The following is an 11,564-nucleotide window of genomic DNA, read 5'->3' as shown; positions in this document are numbered from 1 at the left end:
GATATATAGAAAGAGGGGGGGCACACCAGGGCCCCTAACTGCTGCAAACAAACTCCAGATGCATGGGCCATTTTGTACATCTGGCTTTACCTGGGTCATTAGGCTTTGCAGGCAAGTGCCTTGACTACTGAGGCATCTCTCCAGTCCTCTTATAGTCTTTTTTTCATTTCTTTCTTTATTTTTTTATTTGAGAGAGAATGGACGTGCCAGGGCCTCCAGCCACTGCAAATAAATTCCAGATGCATGTGTCACCCTGTGCAAGCTTAAGTGGGTACTGGGGAATTGAACCTAGGTCTTTAGGCTTCACAGGCAAGTGCCTTAACCCCTAGGCCATCTCTAGCCCAGCCTCTTCTGCAGTGTCCCCTGAGCCTTGGAGGGGGTGCTAGAGATGTCTCACTTAGTACTGAGCACTCAGCGCTCACTTATTCTCTGCACTTTGAGTCTCCCCAGTAGTCACTATCAACTTCAAAAAGAAATGTCTGTGACCAAAGGTGAGAACAGCGCTAATCTATGGGCACAGACATTAATATTTAGAGAGCAGTTTGATGTACACAACATACCCATTAGGCCAAACAACGGTAGTACCTTCCTTTGTAGTTCTGATCTTCCCAGACGTAGGCTTTTGACTAGGTTTTCAGTACCAGGCATAACGATAATAATTATTATTATTGTTCTGCTTGTTTGTTTTGTTTGTTCATTTTGTTTTTGAGATAAGGTCTTAGTCTAGCTCAGGCTGACCTGGAATTCACTATGTACTCACTGCAATCCTTCTACCCCTGTCTCCCAAGTGCTGGGTTTAAAGGTGTGTGCCATCACACCTGGCAGAGAACAGTATTTTATTTTTTTGTTTGTCTGAGGTAGGGTCTTAATGTAGCTCAGGCTGACCTGGAATTCACTGCTAAGCCATCTCTCCAGTCCCATTTTCAATGTGTAGCCCAGGCTGGCCTCGAACTCCTAATCCTCCTGCCTCCACCTCTTCAGCAGTCTCCTACAAGTGTGCACCACCACAACCAGCACCAGGTTTGTTTTTGTTTTTGTTTTATTTTTTGTTTTTTGAGGCAGGGTCTCCTTCTACCTCTGCCTCCTTGAGTGCTGGGATTAAAGGCGTGTGCCCGGCTTCTGTTTTGTTTTGTTTTTTAATAATCTTTTTTAAAGAATTATTTTAAAATTTGATTCTGGCAACTATATCCTAAACAGTTTCCAATAGAGAGTGTTTGTGTGTACATGTATGCATTTTAATGGTTTCTTGGAAATAATTGAAATTGTAGCATTTAAAAACAGTGCCTGGCTAAGCATGGTGATGCATGCCTTTAATCCTAGCACTCGGACAGCAGAGGTAGGAGGATTGCCATGAGTTCGAGGCCACCCTGAGACTACTCAGTGAATTCCAGGTCAGCCTGGGCTAGAGTGTGAGACCCTACCTAGAAAACTTTTGGTGAGAGGGTTGTGCAAATAATGAGGCAGGGACTGCTCAAGCTCAAAAACTAGAAAAAGTTAATTACAGCCAAGGCAAGACACAGCTGATCGATCAGGGACCCCAAAGGAGTGGCTTTACAGGCTTTTTAAAGAAAAATCACAACCAGGTACTAGGCAAACAATGTACAGCCAGGGGAGGAGTCAGGTGACCTTTAACAGGATTGGTAGGTTCCAGGTGGAGAAATGCATTGTGACCATGTAACTGTAGTTAAGGAACTAGTTGTTTTTGGCTTCAGGATGTTGGCAAATATAGAGGGTATTTAGAGAGGGGATCTGATTTTATATTGGTTGGCTCAGCTACAGAGAAATACCTTTAAGAAAAGTACATGAATAATATGGAGAAAGTTGAACAAAATGGAGTTTGTATGGTTAGCTTAGTCCTTTCAGAAAAGCAACAACAAAAAAAATCCTAAAAACAGTGCCTGCAGGTAGATAGTAAAAGTCATAAGGCAGTTGAAACACAGCCCCTCTACCCCACACACAGGCCCTAATTACCCCACAGTGAATACCAGTAACTGTACGGAGGAGGGCCCACAGGGAAATGGGGCAGCAGGGGAAGAGACATATTACAATTTATGTTTAAGCCAGGCATGGTGGCACACGTCTTTAATCCCAGCATTTGGGAGGCAGAGGTAGGAGGATAGCCGTGAGTTCGAGGCCACCCTGAGACTCCATAGTGAATTCCAGGTCAGCCTGGGCTAGAGTGAGACCCTACCTCGAAAAACAAAACTTATGTTTAAAAATTATGTAAACAGGGCTGGAGAGATGGCTTAGCGGTTAAGCGCTTGCCTGTGAAGCCTAAGGACCCCGGTTCGAGGCTCGGTTCCCCAGGTCCCACGTTAGCCAGATGCACAAGGGGGCGCACGCATCTGGAGTTCGCTTGCAGTGGCTAGAAGCCCTGGCTTGCCCATTCTCTCTCTCTCCCTCTATTTGTCTTTCTCTCTGTGTCTGTCACTCTCAAATAAATAAAAAATGAACAAAAGAAAAAAAAAATTATGTAAACAGCATGAGGCTGGGAAGATGGCTCAGAGGTTAAAGGCACTTGCTTGCAAAGTCTGCCGGCCCCGGGGTTCAATTCCCAAGCCTTCTACATAAACCTGATGCACAAAGTAGTACAAGCAACTAACATTCATTTGCAGCAGCAAGAGGCTGTGGTTTGCCTGTGCATGTGCACACACACACACACACACACACACACACACACAAATGATGCACAAAACTTCCCAAGTGTTTTGTTGCACTGGCTCCACTACTCCCTGGGCATGTACGTGGGAATACACACTTATCACCATGAGTCTTATTGCACCTTTTAAATACTTTTTTTTTCTTTTTTAATATTTATATGTATTTATTTGACAGCATGAAAAAGGCAGAGAGAAAGAGAGAATGGGCACACCCGGGCTTCCAGCCACTGCAAATGAACTCCAGATGCATGCGCCACCTTACGCATCTGGCTCACGTGGGTCCTGGGGAACAAAAAGGAAGTCCTTTGGTTTTGCAGGCAAGTGCCTTAACCGCAAAGCCATCTCTCCAGCTCTTTTTGGTTTTTTGAGATAGGGTCTCACTCTAGCCCAGGCTGACCTAGAATTCACCATATAGTCCCAGGGTAGCCTCCAACTCTAGGAAATCCTACCTCTGCCTCCCAAGTGCTGGGATTAAAGTCGTGCGCCACCACGCCTGGCTCTTACCTATTTTTTTTTTATTTGCAAGCAGAGTGTGAAGAGAGATAGAATGGGCATGTCCAGCCACTGCAAGTGAGCTCCAGTTGCTTGCACCACTGTGCATATGGTTTTATGTGGGTACTGGGGAATCGAAACTGGGTCTTTTCGGGTTTGTTCCCCTAATCACTAAACCATCTCTCCAACCCGACTTTTTAAAGATCAAGACAAGCCAGGCATGGTGGCACAAGCCTTTAATCCCAGCACTCGGGAGGCAGAGGTAAGAGGATCACTCAGTTTGAGACCAGCCTCTGAGACCACATAATGAATGCCAGGTCAGCCTGGGCTAGAGGCGAGACCCTACCTGGAAAAAAACAAAAAAAATCAAGACTGTGGTCAGGTTTGCATTGCTGGCAGAAAACACCCCAGAGGGCTGGAGGGATGGCTTAGCAGTTAAGGCACTTGCCTGCAAAGCCAAAGGACCTATGTAAGCCAGATGCACAAGATGGTGCATGCATCTGGAGTTTGCAGTGGCTGGATATCCTGGCATGCCCATTCTGTCTCTCTCAAGTAAATAAGAAAACACCCATGAAAGACCAGCTTGGGAGGGGTTATTTTGGCTTACAGACCTGAGGTGAAGCTCCATGATAGTAGGGGGAAAAACTGGCATGAGCACAGGGTAGATATCACCCGCTGGCCAACATCAGATGGACAACAGTAACAGGAGAGTGTGCCAAACACTGGCAAGAGGAAGCGGGCTATAACATCCATAAGCCCACCCCCAACAATACACTGCCTCCAGGAGGCTCCAATTCCCAAATTGCCATCAGCTGGGGACCTGGCATTCAGAACGCCTAAATTTGTGGAGCATACCTGAACCAAACCACCACAAAGACAAACCACAGTCATGTCTCCACTTCTAAGCACCCCACTGTTTTTCCTCAAAATCAAATAAGGATGCTCCTACATAACAGCAAACAACCTCCATTTGAGGAAATATCGGATTGCTACTATGTTACCATCCAACCCATGAAACCATCCACATTTCACCCAACATCTTAGCTTCTCTTTTTCTGGTCCAGAATACTGTACAAGAATGCATACCACATTTGGCTGTCATTGATCTTCAGAGTCCCTCCACCTGAAAGAGCTTCCAATCTTTCATGTTCAGGCCTTGGGCTAGGGATATAGCAGTAGCTGTGTGCTTGCCCAGCATTTATGATGATATTATATATATATATATATATATATATATATATACACACACACACGCGCGCGCGCGCGCGCGCCACCCCGGACACAGTGAATTCCAGGTTCGCCTGAGCTAGTGTGAAACCCTCTCTCGAAAAACAAAAAATATTAAACGCATTTGCTTTTTTTGTTTTATGTTTTCCGAGATAGGTTCTCACTCCAGCTCAGGCCGACCTAGAATTGACTATGGAGTCTCAGGGTGGCCTGGAACTCGCGGCGATCCTCCTACCTCAGCCTCCCGCGTGCTGGGATTAAAGACGTGTGCCACCACGCCCGGCTCTAATAAAAGATTTTTCAAGACAAATTTACTTTTATCGTTGTACGTGTGTATGGTTGGATGTAGGGTTGTCGAGAAAGCCAAATGGACAGGTGAACTCTTAAGATTTAAAGCAGTCTCAGCCAAACAGCACCGGGCCCTGCGCGCCTCCCAGGGCGCAGGCGCGTGACCTCCAGAGCCCCCTCTCGCTCTCGGCGCAGGAAGCTCTCGCGAGACTTAGCTGGTTGCCATAGTCGCGGGAAAACCTCGGTGCAGCGGCCTCGGGTAGGTAAGACAGTGACTGCAACTTCAGAAAACTCTTCCCGGCTTCTCCTTCTGCGAAGGCCAGGCCGAAAGTTCGGTGCCCGCTGGATCCTCTCCGTCAACCTTGGACCCCTTCCCAGCCTCGCTCCACCCACAGAGCCCAGGCCAGACCCGGTCCCTTCACCTCCGTCCTCCTACCTGCTCCGCATTGGTGTTCTGCCGGATAGGACTAGAACTCATCATTCGTCTGATTTCTTTTTTATTTTACTTATTTTTAAATTCTTATTTTTGTTTATTCATTTTATTTTTATTTAGTTGAGAGCGAGAGAGAAAGACTATGAATGGGTGTGCCAGGGCCTCCAGCTGCTATAAATGATGGATGCGTCACTTTGTGCATCTGACTTTATGTGGGTACTGGGTAATCGAACCTGGGTTCTTTGACTTTGTCAGCAAGAACCTTAACTGCCAAACCATCTCTCCAGCCCTCATCAGATTTCTTGCATCCATTAATTATCCTGATAAACTGCTAATGTGTCTTCCTGGGGCCAGGCACACAGTTCTAGTGTAAGGCTTGTCTTCAAAGGTGTGAGTGAATGAAAATTGCATACATATGCATATATTCTAATATATGTATTTGAGAGTGCATACATATATATGTATTCTAATATATGTATTTGAGAAAGAAAAAGAGGCAGATTGAGAGAGAGAGAGAATGGGAACGCCAGGGCCTCCAACCACTGCAAAGGAACTCCAGATGCATGCGTCCCCTTGTGCATCTGGCTTACTTTGGTCCCGGAGAGTCCAACCGGGATCCTTTGGCTTTGCAGGAAAATGCCTTAACCTCTCAGCCATCTGTCCAGCCCTATGCATATGTTTTTTAAAAATTAATTTTAAAATATGTTATTTATTTTGGTTTTTCTAGGTAGGGTCTCTCTCTAGCCCAGCTGACCTAGAATTCACTATATAATCTCAGAGTGGCCTCGAACTCATAGTGATCCTACATCTGCCTCCCTAATGCTGGGATTAAAGACGTGCAGCACCATGCTGGGCTCTTAAAATATTTGAGAGAGTGGGTGCACCAGGGCCTCTAGCCGCTGCAAACAAACTCCAGATGCCTGTGCCACCTTGTACATCTAGCTTACATTGGTACTGGAGAATCAAATCTGGGTCCTCAGGCTTTACAAATGGAACCTGGATTCACAAGCAATTGCATTAACTGCTAAGCCATCCTGCCAGCCCTAATTAATTTATTGGGGGGTGGGGGTTGAGGTAAAGTCTCACTCTAGCCCAGACTGACCCGAAATTCATTACTTAGTCACAAGCTGACATTCAACTCATACTGAAATTCCTTCCTCTGCCTCCTGAGTGCTGAGATTAAATGTGTGTGCATGTGTGTGCGTGAGTGTGTATGGATGAGCATATCAGGGCCAAATACACTCCAGAGACATACGATCCATTTTGTGTGATTTTTTCATAAGTATGAGAATTGAACCCAGGTTATCAGACTGCATTCAAGCACCTTTAACCTCAGAGCCACCTCTCCATTTTACAGAAAGTGAAAGAAACAGGCTCTGAGAAGTTAGACATTTGCCCAGGGTCACCGTTACTAAGTAGGAAACATCTTAAACCTTCAGTCCTGGGGCTATGTGTGTACATGATACAGTGCTTGCCTAAGGCCCTGTGTTCCATACCCAGCACCACTAAGTAAACAAATGAAATCCCCAGTCTTGGGAATGGGTAGATTGATCAGCTGTTCAAAAAGGCTTGCTTAAAAAAAGGGTGGGGCTTGCTTGTAAGCCTGCTGGTCTGAGTTCAATTCCCGGCCCTTACATAATTAAAGCCAGACACAAGTGATGCAAGCATCTGGTGTTTACAGCAGCAAGAAACCATGATACGTGCTTGTGCACGTGTGCACATGCAAATAAAAATATTGTAAAGGGTTGGAAAGCTGACTTAGCAGTTAAGGCGCTTGCCTGAGAAGCCTAAAGACCCAGGCTTATTCCACAGAACCCATAAGCGAGATGCACAAGGTGGCGCATACATATGGAGTTCGTTTGCAGTGGTTAGAGGCCCTAGCGTGCACATTCTACCTGCCCCCCAATGTATAAATAAATAGACATATTGAAGAAATTCCAGGGCTAGAGTGATGGCTTAGCAGTTATGGTGTTTGCCTATGAAGCCTAAGGACCCAGGTTCAATTCCCCAATACTCATGTAAGCCAGATGCACAAGTTCCAGATGAGTCTTCAAAACATTTTCCTCATGCACACCCATGCATGTACTTTCAAATCCATCTAGTTCCCACTTCAGTCCTTCCTTGCTGTCTGAAGGCCACTAAGACAACAAACTTGTCAAAACTCTTATCTCCTTTTGCTAAATACACATTTCACAGGCACTTGGAAGGGTAGACACATGTAACATGTAAAGCACTTGTTTATAACAAGGTATATACCAAAATATAGGGCCCCCTCCCACTCATGTATTTCCCTCTCTGTTCCCCATTCTTGGTCTATTGGCAGGTCTGTGTCCTACTAGATGTTAAATTCCTTGAGGTTACAGAGTTTTACATCTTATCTCTTCAGTTCTCAGCTTCTGCCTCTGCCTGGCTTCATAAATTTTGTTCAGTGAGGGGCTGGAGAGATGGCTTAGTGGTTAAGCGCTTGCCTGTGAAGCCTAAGGACCCTAGTTCGAGGCTCGATTCCCCAGGACCCACATAAGCCAGATGCACAAGATGGTGCATGCCTCTGGAGTTCATTTACAGTGGCTGGATGCCCTGGCGTGCTCATTCCCTCTCTCTCTGCCTTTGTCTCTCTCAAATAAATAAATAAAAATAGCCAAGTATAGTTGCACAAGCCTTAAAAAAAAATTTTTTTTTTTTTGTTCAGTGAATGATTGAGTTAGATTAGAATAAAAAGAGATGGGGCTGGAGAGATTGCTTAGCGGTTAAGCGCTTGCCTGTGAAGCCTAAGGACCCCAGTTCAAGGCTCAATTCCCCAGGACCCACGTTAGCCAGATGCACAAGGGGGCGCACACATCTGAAATTCGTTTGCAGTGGCTGGAGGCCCTGGTGCACTCATTCTCCCTCTGTCTTTCTGCCTCTTTCACTCTCGATCTCTCTCATAGAAATAAACAAAAAAAAAATTTTTTTTTAAAGAATAAAAAGATGATTTAGAGACACCAATTAGGAGGGCTTCCTTTGTTAGTCTAGCACAAAGACAGGAAATGAAGATCTAGTTCCCTATTTTAAGGGAAAGAAAGGGATTTATTTAAAAAAAAAAAAAAAGTTGGCTAGAGAGATGACTCAGCAGTTAAGGCATTTGTCTGCAAAACCTAACAACCTGAGTTTGATTCCCCAGTACCTTCCTAAAGCCAGATTCACAAAGTGGCACATGCATCTGGAGTTCATTTGCAGCAAATGGAGACCATGCCTTGCCCATTCTCTCTCTCTCCCTTTCTCCCTCTCTCATTCTCTGCTTATAAATACATAAGTAAAAATAAAAAGTTAAGGGCTGGAGAGATGGCTTAGTGGTTAAGCGCTTGTCTGCGAAGCCTAAGGATCCTGGTTCTAGGCTCGATTCCCCAGGTTCCACATAAGCCAGATGCAAAAGGGAGCACATGCATCTGGAGGTCATTTGCAGTGGTTGGAAGCCCTGGTGCACCCATTATCTATCTATCTGCCTCTTTCCCTCCATCTCTCTCTGTCGCTCTCAAATAAATAAAAATAAATTAAAAAAACAAAAAAATAAAAAATTAAGGCTAGGGAGATTGCCTAGTGGTTAAGGCACTTGTCTGCAAAGCCTAAGGACCTAGGTTTGATTGCCCAATACCCATGTAAGACAGATGCACAAGGTGGCACATGCATCTGGAGTTCATCTGCAGTGGCTGGAGGCCCTGGCACACCCATTCTCTATCTGCCCCCCCCCCCCCCGTGTGTGTGTCTTCCTCTGCTTGCAAATAAATTTTTTAAAAAATGGAAAAATTTAAAAACATTTTGAATGCCTCTGAGGGCAGCACAAGCCTGGAGACATGAAATTAAACCTGTGATTGAAGACACTTGGAAAAATGAGAGGAATCACTGGGGAAAAAATAGTAAATATAAAGCCCAAAGTTACAAGTGTTTTTGTTTGTTTGTTTGTTTGTTTTGAGATGGGGATCTCACTGTAGCCCAGGCTAACCTGGAATTAATTCACTATGTAGTCTCAGGGTGGCCTTGAACTCACAGTGATCCTCCTAACTGCCTCCACAGTGCTGGAACTAAAGATGAGCACCACCATACCCAGCTGTATTCTTTGTTTTATTTTTTTATGAGAGAGAATTGGCATGCCAGGGCCTCTAGCCATTGCAGTCAACTTCAGACGCATGCTTGTGCGCATGTATGACCTTGTGTGCATGTGTCACCTTGTGCACCTAGTTTACATGGGTCCTGGGGAGCCAAACCTGGACCCTTAGGATTCACAGACAACTGCCTAAACTGCTGAGTCATCTCTCCTCTATTCTTTTTTGTATCACCAGTTCCAGATAGAATTATAGCAGGTCCCCATTAAATATTTGAATTGTATAGAGAATTCCACTTTGCTTTTTTTTTTTTTTTTTTTTTTGGTTTTTTGAGGTAGGGTCTCACTCTGGCTCAGGCTGACCTGAAATTCACTATGTAGTCTCAGGGTGGCCTCGAACTCACAGCGACCCTCCTACCTCTGCCTCTAGTGCTGGGATTAAAGGCATGCACCACCATGCCCGGCTCCACTTTGCATTTTTAAAAAATGTTTTTATTTATTCATTTGAGAGAGAGAGAGAGAGAGATAGAGAGTGACTATGGGTGCACCAGGGCCTCCAGCCACTGCAAATGAACTCCAGATGCATGTGTCACTTTGTGCACCCGGCTTTATGCGGATACTGGGAAATCAAACTTTGCAAGCAAGTGCCTTTAACCACTGAGCCTCCACTTTGAATTTTATTTATTTATTTTAGAAAGCATATCATTTTTTAATATTTATTTTTTAAGAGAGATAGTAAGAGAGAGAGAGAGAGTAAGAGGCAGATAGAAAGAATGGGTGCACCAGGGCCTCCAGCCACTGCAAACTCCAGGCACATGTGCCACCATGTGCATCTGGCTAATGTGGGTCCTGGGGAATCGAACCTAGGTACTTTGGCTTTGCAGGCAAGTGCCTTAACTGCTAAGCTATCCCTCCAGCCCATGAATTTTAAATAAAAAAATAAGTGTACAAAATAATTAATTTATGGCATTTTATTTATTCTTGTGTGTACACTTTCCACCTTATTTTTTAAGTGTGTGTGTTTGTGTGTGGACACTGAACACCAGATACTTGTGCCACTTTTTCATCCAGCTTAAGAATGTGGCTTGGGAATTGAACCCAGGCCAGTAGGCTTTATAAGCAAGCACTGCTGAGCCATCTTCCCAGCCCCCAGCCCCTTTTTCTTTTTGAGACAAGGTCTCTTGCTGTACCCACTCAGCTAGACTAGCTGGCCAACAAGCACTACAGATCTTCCCTTCCCAGTGTAGCTTTCCAGTGCTTGGATTACAGGCACACACCACACCCATCTTTTTACATCAGTGCTGGGGATCTGTACTCCAGCCCTCATGCTTGAGTGGCAAGCACTTTACCAATTCTTTATCAATTGAGTCATCTTCTCAGCCCCGTCTTCATGGCATTTTCATATATATACGTCATTGTACTTTGCTCAAATTCCCCTCATCACCTTCCCTTGTTGGCCCTCCTACTCATCCCTTTCTCTTCCCAAGTATACCTCCTGCTTTTCTTTTGTAAATATGTGTGTATTTAAATTTAGGTTTCACATATGAGAGGGTGCACAAGATATTTGTGCTTTTCCTTGCCATTATTCCTCTAGCCCAGGCTGACCTTGCACTCTGTAGTTCCAGGCTGGCTTCAAACTCACAACCATCCTCCTACCTCTGCCTCCAAAGTGCTGGGATTAAAGGCGTGCACTGCCACGCCCGGCTATGCCATTATCCTTTTTTATTGTCCCTTTCCCCTCTCTTTATACCCTTTCTTCCTACCACATAGTTCCCTTTCTACTTGCATGTCAAATGGGTGTGTGTGTATATGCAGGTCCTTCATGTGAGAGAAAATATGCATAATGCATATTTGTATTTTGGGGTCTGGTTTGTTTGACTTTATATGATGATCTCCAGTTCCATTTTTTTCTGTAAATGATATATTTTATTCTTTAAAGCTAAATTAAAAACTCCATTGTGTGTGTGTGTGTGTATACATACATACTACATACAACTATGTGTGTATATATATGCACACACACATATACTTGAAAACACAACTTTTTTTCTTATTTGTTTTTTGAGGTAGGGTCTTACTGTAGCCCAGGCTGACCTGGAATTCACTTTGTAGTCTTAGGCTGACCTCAAATTCACAGTGATCCTCCTACCTCTGCCTCCCAAGTGCTGGGATTAAAGGCATGCATCATCATGCCTGGCAAGAACACAACTTTTTAAAGATAAATATTTTTTTTCTTTTGATGAGACAGGATTTGTCCATGTAGTTCTGGCTAGTCTCAAACTCTCAATCCTCCTATCTCAGCCTCCCAAATGCTGGCACTAGAGAGGTGTGTAGTACCATACCCAAGCAACAATTTATTTTTGAAATTACTTATAAAATAATTTGA

General features: G+C 44.5%; 1 protein-coding gene across 1 annotated transcript in view; it reads left to right on the top strand.

Annotated features, from left to right (window-relative positions):
* Positions 1-4,900: 4,900 nt before the first annotated feature.
* The window catches only part of Cfap70 (cilia and flagella associated protein 70), a 68,022-nt gene continuing 61,358 nt past the window's right edge, over positions 4,901-11,564 (top strand). Inside the window, exon 1 of the mRNA XM_045137550.1 lies at positions 4,901-4,926. The gene's annotated coding sequence lies outside the window, so the exon portion shown is untranslated. The remainder of the gene's footprint in view (positions 4,927-11,564) is intronic.

The sequence above is a fragment of the Jaculus jaculus genome, chromosome 18, assembly GCF_020740685.1.
Source record: "Jaculus jaculus isolate mJacJac1 chromosome 18, mJacJac1.mat.Y.cur, whole genome shotgun sequence".
NCBI lineage: Eukaryota > Metazoa > Chordata > Mammalia > Rodentia > Dipodidae > Jaculus > Jaculus jaculus.
The sequence above is the reverse complement of the archived record's forward strand: the minus strand, read 5'-3'. Positions and strand labels throughout refer to the sequence as shown.